This window comes from Lissotriton helveticus, chromosome 2_1, assembly GCF_964261635.1.
Source record: "Lissotriton helveticus chromosome 2_1, aLisHel1.1, whole genome shotgun sequence".
Taxonomy (NCBI): Eukaryota; Metazoa; Chordata; class Amphibia; order Caudata; family Salamandridae; genus Lissotriton; species Lissotriton helveticus.
In genome coordinates this window covers 571779926-571796132 of record NC_136059.1, presented here as the reverse complement: position 1 = coordinate 571796132, position 16207 = coordinate 571779926, and positions in this window count along the sequence as shown.

Genomic DNA, 16207 nt, shown 5'->3' with positions numbered 1-16207 from the left:
CGGGTTGCTTTCATTTTCACCAATATTTTTGCATCACAATTAAGGAGGGAGAGAGGTCTGTAGGAGTCACATTGTTTAGGCGGTTTTCCAGGCTTCAACAGCGAAATTATAAGAGCTTCCCTCATGGAGGCAGGGAGGCTACCAACCTCTAGCGACTCCTCATAAACCTCACGAAGAACGGGGCCATTAGGTCTATATACATTTTATAGAAATTCTATTGGAATTCCGTCTGTTCCCCTGGCCTTCCCTGATTGCATACTCATGATGGCCTCCCTAACCTCATCCAACTCAAAAGGGGCACATAAGAAAGTTCTCTGTACATCACTCAGCCAGCCCAGCACCACATCCCCCTAAAAATTATCCAGATTTACGTCGTCCACCCTATTTGTGGTGTAGTGGCGATTGTAATGGCGCATGAAGGTGTTAAGTATATTGGCTGTGTCCCTATAGACTGTCCCATCTAGGTCCTCAATTTCCGAGACATAATTAGCACAGTCAGGTTTTCTAACTATTTGTGCCAGAGCCTTACCCAGCCTTTCACCTTCTCCATAACTTCTGGCCACCCAGTAGTTGCCCCGAAATCGACTCTCCCTTTGTGCTACAACCATGTACTCCGTGAGCGTATCTCTAAATTTAGCTTGGGCGGCTTCTTTCGGGCCCGCCGCAAGCTCCTCCTCCAGTGTTTTGAGCTCTATTTCCAACTTCTGTTTGGAGTTGAGTATATCTTTAAGGAACCCAGATCCCTCCAATATGCAGTACCCACGGATCGTGACTTTAAATGCCTCCCAAATGGTTTCAACACTGTTTACCGAGTCTTTGTTATGCACAAAAAAATCCTGTATTTCTTCTCATAGCTCGTCCTGAAAAACAGTGTCTAGTAGGATAGGATTGTGTAGTCGCCACGCACTGCGTGGTGTGTCAAAATCCTGGGAAGAAAGCGTGAGTAGTACGGGGGCATGATCCGAGTACGTTCTGGCTAAATGCCTCACTTGTGTTATTGCAGGGGCCAAACCTCGGGAAACCAACCAATAATTGAGCCTCGCCCATGACGCTGCTTGCGCAGTGAAATGTGTGCCTTCTTGCGTGTTGGGTGGATGTGCCTCCATGCATCAATCAGCTGATAGGTGTCTATAGTATCATTTAAGATCACGCGTGCTTTGGTCTAATGGTGCGGGGCAGGATGTAATCTGTCCAAACTAGGTTTATGTGTAACATTAAAATCACCCCCCAAACAATATGGGTAGAGCTCACTTCAAAGATCTTGGCCCACAGCGAGGTATGAAAGCTCAGATCATCCGTAGTCGGCCAGTGTGATGGACTCGGACCCCAGTCGCCCCCACACTAGACAATAGCGGCCTTGTGAGTACCATGTAGTGCCCGCCAAGTGGAATGGTACCCGTTTCTTTATAAGGTTCGTGTTTTCCCCACGTTTATGAGGAGTTAGAGGAGAAGATTCTGTGCTCCGCCCATTTACCTGCAAAGTTGTTAGATCTCTGTGGTGTAAAATGTGTTTCCTGTATCATAGCTATGTGCACTCGGTGTCTATCCAAATATGCCAATATATGCCTTTTCTTCCGTGGGTCACCCAGGCCCCTAACATTCTACGTAATAACATTCAGCGCTTCAGAGCTTGCATTAGCCATACTCCTGGAAATCTCGCATTGTTCTGCACAGTATCCATTGAATGCAACCCAATCTACCTGTACTAACATAGAACATCACTGTAAGACGCTCTTGACGCTTACTAATTACCTCAACTGCTAATTTTCCGATTCTCTGAAGTTCGACATTCTGATGTAGACATGTGATACAACAACCCAACCAATCTCTACCCTCTGCTGCCCCACCCCTAGTTGTACTACCAAACATAACCCCCTTCACCTCCCCCACCCACTGAAGCAGCCCCAACTTGCCAGCATCATTCAACCACCCACCCCCCCATCCCTAACCCGAGCAACAACAAAAAAAGCACTACAGTCCCTACTTGTGTCCTGCAGTAGACAATTCTGGGGGTATACCCATTGGAGGTCATTTCAAGGTGGCAACACAGAAACCCCTCTCCCACAGAGCCCACCGTAGGTGGAACAACTGGGCCCCATGGAAGACTGGGGTGCCCAGTGTGTATTAGGTGTAGCTCACTGAACCCAGCATCTCACATACCATACGATCCTAGGTTTCTAACCCACCTCCCAACCATTTGTACTACCAAAGAAATACTGTAATCATGTCTTGGCAGTGAGCTTGTGTTTCACTGCGAGTCATCCTCAGCTCCCGTCGATACAGACTGTTGTGTTGCCGTCATGGCGCCATCAGTTCGGTTTGTACATTTCACATGCTTGAGGAATTCCTCCACTTGTTGCGGTTTTGTAAAGAATCTTTGCTTGCCATGATGTGTAACCCTGAGTCACGCCGGGTACAACAGCGCATAATCGATCTGTGCCTTCCGCAGTTTATTTTTAACATCCAAAAACTTACGCCTCTCCTCTTGCACCATGGGCGTGAAGTCCGGGTAAATGGAGAATGTGTTCCCATCATATGACAGAGTCTGCTTACTCCGTGCTGCACGCAGGGCCACATGGCGGTCTATATAATTCAAAAGTCTCGCTATTATGGGTCGTGGATTGGCACCTGGTGGAGGGCATGGCCCAAGTGATCTATGGACCTGTTCTACAATAAACTGGCTCAAAAAGGATTCAGCTCCTATCGCTGTCAGTAGCATTTTTTCCACATACTCCTCCATTTTTCCCATATTTGTGGATTCCAGGATTCCAATCATGCAGATGTTATTGCACCTACTGCGCGATTCCAAGCCTTCGTTCTTGGCAGCGATAACTCGTAGTAGTTGACCCATGCCGGCTAGCTGCGTGATGTGCCCAGATGCCACATCCTCTGAGTCTGAAATGCGCTGCTCTGTTTCCTTTATCCGATCTTCGTGCCCCTCCAGTTTGGACTTCAAAACTTCTGTTCGAACTCAACAGTAGTAGTAAAAGAGAGATCACATCACAAACAAGTCAGAAGACCACATGGAGATTGTGGTACTGAGTAAATAGATACTGTTTTAAATTGGTAACATTACGCCTCATGTGGGGACCATGAACGTCAGTCCCCCAAAAAGTAGTGTAATCCGGGGTCTGTGTTTAGGCCCATTTCCACACTTCTTAATCGCATGATCCAAGTCGCCTTCCTTCTTCTCAACATTAGTTCCCTATTGCCACCTCTCACATTTCTGGGTATGGTGTCAAAGCCGTAAAAGGAGAAGATTTTGTGCCTACCCTGAGCATGACATTCCAATATGTGCATGGCTACGGGGTACCTGGTGTCAGCCTGTTTAACCACCCTGCTGTGTTCTAAGATGCGGTCTTTCAGAGATCTGGTGGTGCTGCCAATGTAGCTACGTTGACATTTGCGTACAACTGCATAGACCACATAGTTTGTCTGACAGTTGATGTTAGTATTTATCTTGTAAGACCGGCCATTCGGGCCAGAAAATTCTTTCTTTTTGTCAGTGGCCAATCTGCATGCAGTGCACTGTCCACATTTGAAACAAGCATTGGCATAGCCAATAGGTCTCGCATTTGGGACCTTATGAGTGTTTAGCCAAGCAACAGTTGGTGTTGTTGCACCATGGATATTCTGCTACATAACTAAATACTTATAGGGTCCAAAAAGCGGATCTATTGGCTATACCAATACTTGTTTGTTTTTCGTTGCTATTTTGTTTAAGTTGCCAGATCTACAATAGCTGGACATGGCTTTTGTTAAAAGTTCTTTGCATCAAATGAACTTGTTTTCATTGCTCTGAATGTTGTTTCCATTCTGGTTGTAGGAAGCAGTCATTCCCGGGGGTGTGGGGGCTGCTTAGCTGTGCGTATGCGCCAAACTTTGCAAATGAGAAAAAGCCTGGTGCAGGCACAATTTACAAGTGTGGAGTGAGTGAGCCCCAGGCAGCATGACTCACTCACACAGGAGTTCATGCACTGCACCTGCATACTCAGCATGGTTTAAGGAAACTCGACCCACTCCCTCCCAGGCATCGAACACATATTTACCAAGAAACTCTGAGAAGATCCTGCCTGCTGCACTGATGGCTGGTGGTGTGTGTGCCTGGTGAAAGCGTGCACTGATGGCTGGTGGTGTATGTGCCTGGTGTAAGCCTGCACTGACGGCTGGTGGTGTGTGGGCCCGGTGAAAGCGTGCACTGACAGCTGGTGGTGTGTGTGCCCGGTGTCAGCGTTCACTGATGGCTGGTGGTGCGTGTGTCCAGTGGAAGCGTGCACTGATGGCTGGTGGTGTGTGTGCCTGGTGGAAGTGTGCACTGACGGCTGGTGGTGTGTGTGCCTGGTGGAAGCGTGCACTGACGGCTGGTGGTGTGTGTGCCTGGTGAAAGCGTGCACTGACGGCTGGTGATGTGTGTGCCTGGTGAAAGCGTGCACCGTAGGCTGCTGGTGTGTTTGTGTGCCTGGTGAAAGCGTGCACTGACGGCTGGTAGTGTGTGCCCGGTGGAAGCATGCACTGACGACTGATGGTGTGTGTGCCTGGTGGAAGCGTGCACTGATGGCTGGTGGTGTGTGTACCTGGTGGAAGCCTGCACTGACGGCTGGTGGTGTGTGTGCCTGATGGAAGCCTGCACTGACGGCTGGTGGTGTGTGTGGCTGGTGAAAGCGTGCACTGATGGCTGGTGGTGTTTGTGCTTGGTGGAAGAGTGCACTGACGGCTGGTGGTGTGTGTGCCTGGTGGAAGCATTGCACTGACGGCTTGTGGTGTGTGTGCTTGGTGGAAGCGTGCACTGACGGCTGGTGGTGTGTGTGCCTGGTGGAAGTGTGCACTGATGGCTGGTGGTGTGTGTGCATGGTGGAAGCATGCACTGACGGCTGGTGGTGTGTGTGCCTGGTGGAAGCGTACACTGAAGGCTGGTGGTGTTTGTGCCTAGTGGAAGCGTGCACTGGCGGCTGGTGGTGTGTGTGCCTGGTGGAAGCGTGCATTGATGGCTGGTGGTGTTTATGCCTGGTGGAAGCGTGCACTGATGGCTGGAGGTGTGTGTGCCTGGTGGAAGCGTGCACTGGAGGCTTGTGGTGTGTGTGTGTGCCTGGTGAAAGCGTGCACTGGCGGCTGGAGGTGTGTGTCCGGTGGAAGCGTGCACTGACGGCTGATGGTGTTTGTGCTTGGTGGAAGTGTGCACTGACGGCTGGTGGTGTGGGTGCCTGGTGGAAGCGTGCACTGACGGCTGGTGGTGTGTGTGCCTGGCAGTGGTGGCTGGTGGATTTTAAAATTGGTGAGGCGTAAATTTCAGACCCAATTAAAATGCGAGAGCGAGCATAGCAAACAAGCCTTAAGTGAAAGAGGAGGGCGCGGGTTACCGCAAGTGCATTTTGAAAAATAGATTCAAATGGTGGATTTTACAGAATACATTTACTACAATTTATTTTAATGAAAAGTACAGAATACTTCTTACAGCTCTTTGTAACCAAGCACCCCCTTTAGCATGTGTAGCAGTTATGTTATGTTATGTTGGTTTGTCCAGTGCGGCTAATCACCTGGTAGGGTATCCAGGCACTGGAGCAGTCTCATAGCCTTATTGTTATCAGTGCGCCTGACCTCTTACCCCCCCCCACCCCGTCGAGTATACCCATTTGGCACCCTTCATACAGCCTTCCAGTCATGCATGCACTGCTATTATAATCCTTCCCATAAACCATGAACTCTTCTTGCACTGACCCTCAACCAGGCAACTCCTACATTCCTACTCTACTCACAACCATTTATGCACCCCTTCAGCCTTTTTGAAACCTAAGTAACCATTAATTCTTCTCAGTGCTTAGTGTACACCTCTACAACAGCCTCCTGTGCAATACACCATTCTCAAAGCATGTGCACCCCTCTAGCAGCCCATCCTGTGTTTGAGCTCATGTCCACTGCTTCTACAGCCATTATCACAGCAATTCCCCCTTTTACCTCAGAAGCTACCAGATGACGCAATTGACTTTTCTTTCACAAATGAAAGTTTTATGTGTTTTTTTCACTTGTATGAACTGAACTACCCATGGACTACTAGTTCCAGAATTTACCAGATGCTTAGTCTGAAGCCGGGAGTACAGCACAGCATCGTCGGTGACAAGAAGAAATCTGGGAACCTTAATTACTGCCATTTTAAAGACGCAAACTGCTCTTAAGTGTTAAGCCCTTCAAGAACCATGTGATCCTCGTACCATCCCCTCTCACATATCTCTGATGGCCCCTCCCCATGTTTTAGGTCTACCATGCCATCCTCCCCTCTCGACGCGCCCCCATCACGGGCCAGCTAACACTCACAGACATGTTGAGCTCTCCTTGGAAAGCACACACAACTCATCTCCTCACTTTCAGCCAGATACAACTGTGCAAAAAAAAACCCAGAAATACACATCCGACTTGGGAGAGCCTGAGATATCTGCTGTGCACGGCAGAGCAAGAGGGTGACTTTGGTAACTGGCTGCGCGGTGCAGGTATTTCTTTGGACGTGAGATGCTGAGCTGCAAACCTCCACACGTGCAAGTAACACACACATATAAAAGACAATACAGATACAGGAGGGTCAGAGAGCAATAGGTGCCCCTCCACATCCAACCTGAGTTTTGCACCAGTTGCACCACCCTAAAGCCGCCACTGCCTGACAATAAACACAGTCGCGGCTCGCAGGGGGGGGTTCCCTTTTAGCATCAGCCGGTCCGTGCCACCTCTGCTCCCCTGGCTTGGCGCCTTCACGTTGGAACTGGCAGCCAGGCATGGCTTGGGGCACAGGTTTCTCTTTGCCCCACACGCCCATTAGGAGGCCGAAGGACTCCTAATGGGCATGCGCAAACAGGTGGAAACACAAGTGCGCATGAGTGGGCATGGGTAAAAAATTCGGCCTCCGTCCCCACTCATGCGCACTTGTGTTGCTGCCTGCTGCCCCTCATCATGTCAGTCAACATGACACCAGCCCACCCACCCACTTCAAACTCTGAAGGGGTGGGCGGTTCGACATCATGCTGACTGACAGGATTGTCAGTTCTCCCTCAGCGCACCGCGTCTTTGAACTTAAGTAAACTGATTCAGTTTACTGAAGTTCAAAGACGCCGAGGGAGCTGCGGGCGGAGGCTATGCCCGTACGCCCCAATGGACGCACCGCGCCTGGTGCCTGGTGGAAGCGTACACTGACGGCTGGTGGTGTTTATGCTTGGTGGAAGCGTGCACTGGCCGCTGGTGGTGTGTGTGCCTGGTGGAAGCATGCACTGACGGCTGGTGATGTGTATGCCTGGTGGAAGCATGAACTGACGGCTGGTGGTGTTTGTGCCTAGTGGAAGCGTGCACTGACGGCTGGTGGTGTGTGTGCCTGGTGGAAGCGTGCACTGGCGGCTGGTGGTGTGTATGCCTGGTGGAAGCATGCGCTGACGGCTTGCGGTGTGTGTGCCTGGTGGAAGCCTGCACTGACGGCTGGTGGTGTGTGTGCCTGGTAGAAGCGTGCACTGACAGCTGGTGGTGTGTGTGCCTGGTGGAAGCGTGCACTGGCGGCTGGTGGTGTGTGTGCCTGATGGAAGCGTGCACTGACGGCTGATGGTGTGTGTGCCTGGTGGAAGCGTGCACTGACAGCTGGTGGTGTTTCTGCCTGGTGTAAGCGTGCACTGATGGCTGGTGGTATGTGTGCCTGGTGGAAGCGTGCACTGACGGCTGGTGGTGTGTATGCCTGGTGGAAGGGTGCACTTTACGGCTGGTGGTGTGTGTGCCTTGTGGAAGCGTGCACTGACGGCTGGTGTTATGTGTGCCTGGTAGAAGCGTGCACTGACAACTGATGGTGTGTGTGCCTGATGGAAGCAGGAGCGTTCACAGCGATAGAAGACACAAATGAAACTGACAAAGAGGGAGGGGGAGAAGGGAGGGGGAGTGCAAGTAGAGGAACATTCACAGCGATAGAAGACACAAATGAAGCTGACCAGGAGGGAGGGGGAAAAGGGAGGGGGTAGTGCAAGCAGAGGAGCCTGATTACAGCAATAAAAATACAGATGGCAGGTGTGCAGGTGCACGCGCTCGTGAACGCAAGCTGGAGGCCAGCAAAAGCCTCTGGTGGCACTTTTAAAAGCCACTTACTAAATGTCTCGAAGAGACAGCACATGCGCTGTCTCAGGCGAGACCTAAAAACCAAGTCTGTGAGTCAAGAGCCAATGTGGCTGACTGCCCATCCTAGGATAACTAGGGCTAAGTAAGTTTCTAAGGCTCTTCCTCTTGTGGAAAGTTGGGTCTGGTTTGGAAGAAAGGAAAGTTTCTAACATCTTATCAGCATATAGTAAGTGCCAATGTTTCCTCATGCTTTTTGTGAGTGTCATGCTGAGCACATTGTAGTCCATGACAAACCGAGTAGTTTTGGAGTCCTCTTGCTTACTTTTATCCTGAAGTGTCTCTCTACTTTTGAGATCCTGTTCAATGCATTGTTTACCGTCCTCTGACTCTAACCCCTGAGCTTGAATCTGTCTCCCATGCTATTTAGGCAACTCAAAAAGTCACCTTCAACACTGCAATTGTGTCGTGCTCGTACAATGTCCCGTAGGGAATAGCATTAATCTGATGTTTCTGATGCACGATGGTGGCATGTAATATACTATGGCACGCCATAGCATTCCTGTAAAGCCTGCTTTCAATTCTGTTATTGGAGACAAAGAGTTCCACTTGTAAGAAAGTGATTGATCTCTTACTATGTTGGTAGGTAAATCTAATGTTAGTGTCATTACTGTTAAGGTATGTTACAAATTCTGTCAGCCTCTAGGGTTGCCTGTCCAAACTTCTGTATGCAGCGTCTGTGGCACAGGGGCGCACATGTGCGATGATAATGAACTCTATCTCGATAGGTAGGGGAATGATACTGGGTGCCCCCTGTCTCCTATTCTCTTTGCCTTAGCAATGGAGCCACTGATATGCTTACTGAGAGAGTGTGCATTGTAGTGGGCTTAATGGTACTGACGCTCCCACATATCATATCACTTTACGCTGATGATGCGTTAATCTACCTCCGAGCGGACCTGAGGTTCCTGCCTGAGGTAATGACAGTGTTGAATGATTTTGGGTGAATATCTGGGCTCCGCATTAACTGGGACAAATTGCGTTTATATCCTTTGAGGACTTAGTAAGTGAATATGATCTGGGACAAGGACAGTTTATGCTTAATTCTGCCCTGAAGTGAGTGATGCAGGCAATGTGGGGCCCTGATTGAAGTATGGCCCCACACTGGCTCCATTGATTTGGTCGAGGTCCCAGGATGGCCATTTCCTACCTTTATGAGGAGGTGTGGTGCCATTACTTGGGGGGACCAGATAGCTTAAAGAGTGGTGGAGTTCCACACTGGCTACTGAAATGTCAGACAAGTTATGAAGCCGCTGCCTACAACCTGTTCACAAGGTGTTGCAGAATCCTCCATTCCGACTTATCCAATTCAGTTAACTTCACCACACATCTGATTCCAGGGAGAAAGTCAATGCAGATTTTCTGCACATGGTTTGGTCACGTCTGGCCCCAGGTGACACAGAGCATATCAGGGGCAACTGCTTTTTTCCTCCCATTGGATTCCCTTCGATGTTTGCTGGATGCATGACCCACTACCAAAAAAGCAAAGAGACTTCTGCTTTTCCAGAACATGGCCCTAATCTTGTCAAAAAGATGTATAGCCATGGTTTGGAAATCTGATGTGGCAACACCTGTGACCCACTGGCAGGCTGAAGTCATGAAGTGGGCCAGTGTAGAGCTAGCTGTAAATAGGGCTTTACATTCTGGGGACTGGAGGACCCCTAGGTGCAGTGGGATGCTTACCTGATTAATTTGAACCTGAAATCGGACAAATGACCTCTGTGAAATTAGGTCCATTAATGGACTTGTGGTGGAGGGAGGATCCTCGGGGACACACGGCAGGTGTTCGACAATAGTATGCCCTGAAGAAGGTTGCAACTATTATAGATAACCTGCCTAACTGTCATGAGTAAAGTTACTATGGTGGGGATCTCACTGGAGAGCGATCAGGCTGATTATGGAGACATTGGGAAACAAAAGCTACACGCATTTTGTTTATTCTAGTTTGTCTTTGTAAGTAATGTGGTTGGAGTTTCTGGGCCTTGAAGTGCCACCTTGTATTTTTTTTTTTAATGGTTGATAGCCGGTGATATTGAAGTAAATACTGTAATTGTAAAATCCAATAAAATATATGCAAAAAGGTAAACCAAAAAAAAACCTCAGCTTCATGAGTCAATCACTGTGTTAAGGCACCACCCCAAGCATCAATTTGGCAGAGTAAAATGTGTTTTTAAAATTAATGGACCCCACTCAATAACTGAGTTCAAGATCAATAAAAAGTTAAAGGGATTTTAACACAAAATTCAAAGAAAGTGATACAGAATAAATGCCATGTTGCCTTTCCGAAGCAGAGATATACAGAGTAAGTAAAATCAGAAAGATTCTAAGTTCTAAATACTCAGCAAACTCAATAGAAAAGGGGCAGCATCCAGAGTGGACCAGGAAACCCCTGGCTCACCCCCAAAATCAAGTTTTTTTTTATACACAATTATTGTATAGAACATGAGCAATGTTTGAAATGTCATCATGGGGTGAGCAAAAGTATAATTTGTTCAGCAAATCAGGACACAAGAAAAAAAAATTGATTACCTTAACACATAAGCTCCATCCCAATTCTTTGAATAATTATTAAACACACTTTGTGCTACTGTCATCCAGAGATTTACAAACAAATATGAAAAATTCAACAATAAGACTTTCTCTGAATGAGTAGGACCAGTGAAGGACCAGAAGATATTGACACTTGTTGCAATTTTACATCTGCACCATAGAAGATTCAGCACCAACAGGGCAACTACTGCAGTGGAAAAAAACAATTATGACTTCAGCTTGACTGTGCTCTTAGAAGACTGTAGGATAGGATGAGCATAGGGGAAGGGGGAAGCAGGTAAGGCTCACAGAGAAAACTTCCATCTTGTTACACAGATACGTGGCTTAACTAAAGCACATGGTTAACTTCACTTCCATACATAATAATACATTTGTTTCAATTGTACTTATGTTATTTCAGTCTATATATGTAGAATCATGTGTGGAAATGCATATTACACGTTATTATTGATACACAAAATGTAAAGTCAAAAAACTTTCTACAAATCTCCCCATGATTATTTTATAATCAAAAGAACAATTAATAAACATTGTTAATCAGCCTGCATCAATTTTTGTTTCTTTGTGGAATTCTCCTTCATCAATTTTAGCTGGTTTTAGACTTCTAAAGATTGAAGTTCACAAGAGATATTAGTCATATTAGTTATAAGAGTTAATAATAGGACTGTTATCAGATATGCAAGTGTGGCATCTTTTGACTTTCAGTATCTTGCAAACACCGCCTTTCTTCGCAAGAGGGATATCTAGTGCTTAGTGGTCTTTCATTCACATAGCTCTAATAGGAATTCGTTTTTTTTTTGTTTTTTTTTTGTTCAAACCTGCTTCATTGCATAGAGAAGATAATACACAGCTTCTTGCGCCTATAACCCGGAGGCCGGCAGCGAGACAATCAGATATAACACAGCTTTGCGCCTGACATCCCGGGGGCCCGGCAGCGTGCAGAGGAGCAAGTGGTAGGAAAAGCGCATCCGGCGCTGTAGGGCAGTGGAGGATGCAATGCAGTGGAACAGTGTTTCCATTTTTTATGTCTTAAAGGTGAAAAAACTTCCCAACAATAAACAAACTATGAGGCTGTATGAACACACTTGGATGTGGAGGCCCGAGGCAATAGAGTAATACAAATTGGTAAGGTCTCATACATCACATCATTCGTATAATAAAAAAGTCCTGGCGATGTTTAGTTAGTGCTGCAACAAGCATCATGTGTGGTGTCATGGAATGCAACTGAAAATGGTGAAGGCAGGTCTACATCTCAGATGGCATAGAAGGATTCTGGAAGGGGTAAGGGGATAGATGTCCCAGCGAGGGTTCAATGATGGTGAACGACACATGGGGCGTGCTGGGAGGACGGAGGCAACCACCCCCATCAAAGGGATGAAGTATATACGCATCGCTAAGGATCGTGGCTCTTCTCTAAGTCCCAGAGGTATTACTAATCTCCAGCTCGGTCCTCTACTTGTGCATCGTCGTCATCTTCCCGTGCAAGTAAGTAGCTCACTAGTGGGTCCCAAATATCTTTAGGTCGACTCGTGATCGGTAACAGTTCAGCGAAGGTGGTATGTTGTTCTTGACAGTAAGTCAGGTCTGTTACCCAATCCTTAAATTTAGGCGCCCTGCCTCGGCCCCAGCGGCATGCAACCCGTCTCTTAGCCAGGAGCAATGCAGTATCAACAAACTTCCGACAGGACGTAGGGATATGCAGCGTGTGTCCGAGAAGTGCTATCAACGGGTCCATAGGCACGGTGTCCTTCGTCATCTCTGTGAGTGCGTCCGTTACCTGCCGCCAATAACTCTGCACTAGAGGGCATTCCCACGCTAAGTGCAGGAAGTCTGCGTGTTCGGCACGGCAACGACCGCATCGGTCATCATCCGCTAAGCCATATTTGTCTTTCCTCACCGGTGTATAATACAACCGTTGGAGGAATTTGTAGTGTATAATTTTTAGTGTACTCCTCGCTGATATGCGAGATGTAAGCGTGCAGCAGTATTGCCATTGTTCATCAGTGAGGTCCGCAGCTAGCTCAGCATTCCAGTGCATCCGGGCACCAGTCACAGGCATTGGGGCCGCAGCCCTAAGTTGGCGGTAAAGGCCAGAGATCGGGTGTGCCCCGTCCTGTGAGCATAGTAGGAAATGAAGTGGCAGTAGGATTTCAGGTTCATTAGGGAAATCAGGCAGAATGTCCCTCATCCCTGCACGCAGGCGCATGTAATAGAAAAATTCGAGCGGTGTGTGGCTATGAGACGCAAAAAACAGCTCCGCAGACTTAAACTGACCATTTGAGAACAGGTCCCCCCAACACACGACTCGCACCCTCGCACACAGGTTTCGAAATCCCTGTTCTTGCAGCAGAGCAAGATCAGGATGATAAGTCAGCGGTAGTTTGGGCGAGTATGGAAAGCGGCAGGAAATGCTCCTGGCAATCCGGCGCCATGCATCGAGTGTACATGATACCGAGGTATTCGATGTAGGTATGGATGATTCAGGGCAGTGGAGTAGCCCATTAAGCGGAATGGGATGTACAATCCAGTCTTCTACCGCTATGTGAGGCATGAAGGGGGTAGGGGCCATCCAGTGGTGGGCAAACTGCGCTGGTGCACATTGATAGTACGCCTCGAAGTCAGGGACATCGAAGCCACCCTTGTCATATGGAAGGGTGAGCGTGGCCCATTGCAGTCGTGGGTTTTTACCCCCCGCCAGAATAACCGACGCAGCTCCGACTTCAGAGTTTTAAAGAAAAAAGCACCAGGATAATAGGGAATGTTAAGGAAAAGATAGAGGAAGCGGGGAAGGACTACCATTTTTATAAGGGATGCTCTGCCAGCCATTGAAAGTGGTAAGGTTATCCAACGGTCTACAGTGGCAGCTAGTTTAGTGATTGCCACCCCATAGTTGGACCGCAGGGTTTCGCTCTTATCTCGGGAGATTTGGATACCCAGATATCGGAGATCGGTCCGACACCACTCCAGCGGGTAATCAAGGAGAAAGTCGTCGACCGCTTCCGTTAAAGGGAAAAATTGCGATTTGGACCAATTAATGTGCACACCGGACATTCCACCAAACACGACAAATTCTTGGAGTAGTGGGTTGAGGTGTGTCTCAGGGTGCTTAACATAGAGCGTGATGTCGTCAGCATACAGAGATACATCTATTTGCCGTTGAAGGCATTGTATCGCCCCTTCCCGATGCAACTGACGAAGACGACAAGCGAGTGGTTCAACAGCTATAGCGAACAAGAGGGGAGATAGGGGACATCCTTGACGCGTGCCTCTGGTAATGTCTATAGGGTGCGAAAGTCGACCATTTACAAGCACCTTAGCCGTGGGGCGAGTATAGAGCAGGCGGACCCAAGATATGAAGAGCTTCGGGAACCCCATGCTGGCCAGGACAGAAAATAAATAGGGCCATTCGACCGAATCGAACGCCTTGGAGGCGTCGAGGAAGACGGCTGCGACCGGCATATCGGGGTGTACTGTGCGAAGTAAAGAGAATAAGGTGCAGAGATTATGTGAGGTAGAGCGACCAGCCACAAATCCAGATTGATCGGGCAGTACGATCCTGGACATGAGTAGAGATAGGCGAGTAGCTAGGACTTTAGCAAGGATTTTGACATCACAGTTTAGGAGGGAAAGCGGGTGGTAAGAATTACAGGAGCTGGGATCTTTGTCGGGCTTCAGGAGAGAGGTGATAACCACCTCCCGCATAGAGCCAGGGAGAACGCCGTCACCCAGCGACTCCTCGTAAACCTCTCGGAGGACAGGGGCCATAATATCTATGTATGTCTTATAGAATTCAGCAGGGATGCCGTCAAGGCCGGGAGATTTGCCATTCTTGAGGGACATAATGGCTTCGCGAATCTCATCCAGTTCTAAGGGGGCCGCCAAGAATGCCCTGTCCCCATCGCTGAGCCAGCAGAGCGCCACATCTCCCAGATAGGCAGTATGAGATGCATCAGACACTACATCTGAGGTATACAGTGTGTGATAATGAGATGTGAAAGTGTTCAGTAGCCCGTCCATATCCCTGACTGTGGTCCCATGAGCGTCAATAAGTTCAAGTATGGTGTTACGTTCCCGAGAGGCTCGTGTGAGTGTCGCTAGTGCCCCTCCCGGCCTATCCCCCTCACAGTATTTTCTAGCCTGCCAGTGTTTCCCACGGAACTTAGCCTCCCTAGTAGCTACTTCCTCATATTTTGACAACGTGTCCCGAAAAGCAGCCTGAGTGTCAGGGCTATCATCCGTCACCATGCGTAATTCCAGTGTTCGCAGTTCTCTCTCTAGTGTGTGAATAGTGTGTTGAATATCCCGCAGGACCCCAAAGCCCTTGGAAATGCAGTATCCCCGTATGGTCACCTTAAAGGCCTCCCAGATGTGCTCCACCGAGTCCACAGCCCCTCGATTCCTGGGGAAAAAAGCAGCAATCTCTTCTCCCAACTCGAATCGAAACAGGCTGTCCAACAGGAGCTCAGGCTGTAGTCTCCAAGGTGGTCTGGAGCTATCCCACCCGGGCACACGGAGATGTAGCAGCACAGGACTATGATCAGAATATGTCCTTGGTAAGTGTGTCACTCTCAGCACCTCTGCAGCAATCCCCCTGGTAATGAGAAAATAGTCAAGTCTCGCCCATGTCCCCGTGAATGAGGTAAAGTGCGTGCCTTCGCTCCCGAGGGGGTGTAAATGTCGCCATATGTCTACCAGGTCGCCCTCTGTGATCACTCCCTCCAGTACTTCGCACGCCCTAGGCTTATAGCAGCTTACTCCATCTGCTCTATCCAGGTGCGGCACCAGTGCAAAGTTAAAATCTCCACCCCAGATAACGTGGCGATAACCAACATCAATGATCTTGCCCCATAATGTGGTGAAGAAAGCGGGTGTGTCGACGTTAGGAGCATAGCTGACAACAAATGTGTACGTGCCACGACCCAGTCTACCCCACAGCAGAGCATAGCGTCCCCCACATCCACACATTCCCCAATTTTATGAAACGGTACATTGCGAGCAATAAGAATGGTGACTCCTCTCGCATAAGTGGAATAAGAGGAGAAAGTGCGGGCCCCAGCCCATTTACTCGCAAAGGAGGCCCGCCCCTGCGGTGACAGATGAGTTTCCTGCAACATGGCTACCTGCACTCGGTGTCTATTGAGATAAGCGATGACATTCCGACATTTCTTAGCATCATTGAGTCCTCTAACATTCCATGACAGACAGGTCAATTGTGCATTAGCATTCAGGGCAGCCATGGACAGAGGTATAACAATTGTATCAGTCGTAGCCCATATGATGAGTCGAAACCTATCCCAAATAGCCAACATAGACAAGCATGACAGTGTGTAGCTCGAGCAAACATTCCAAGTGAAAAAAAAACAACCGACCACCCACCCCAGCATCCCAATCATGCCAGTAGCCACCTTTCCCCACCCAACGTCCCTCCCCCCTCCCCCTCCCCCCCAACATCTGTAACATCTGGCTATAATACATGGGGAGCACCCGTGAGGGAAACAACAGCAAGGACGCACAACCACTTCTCCCG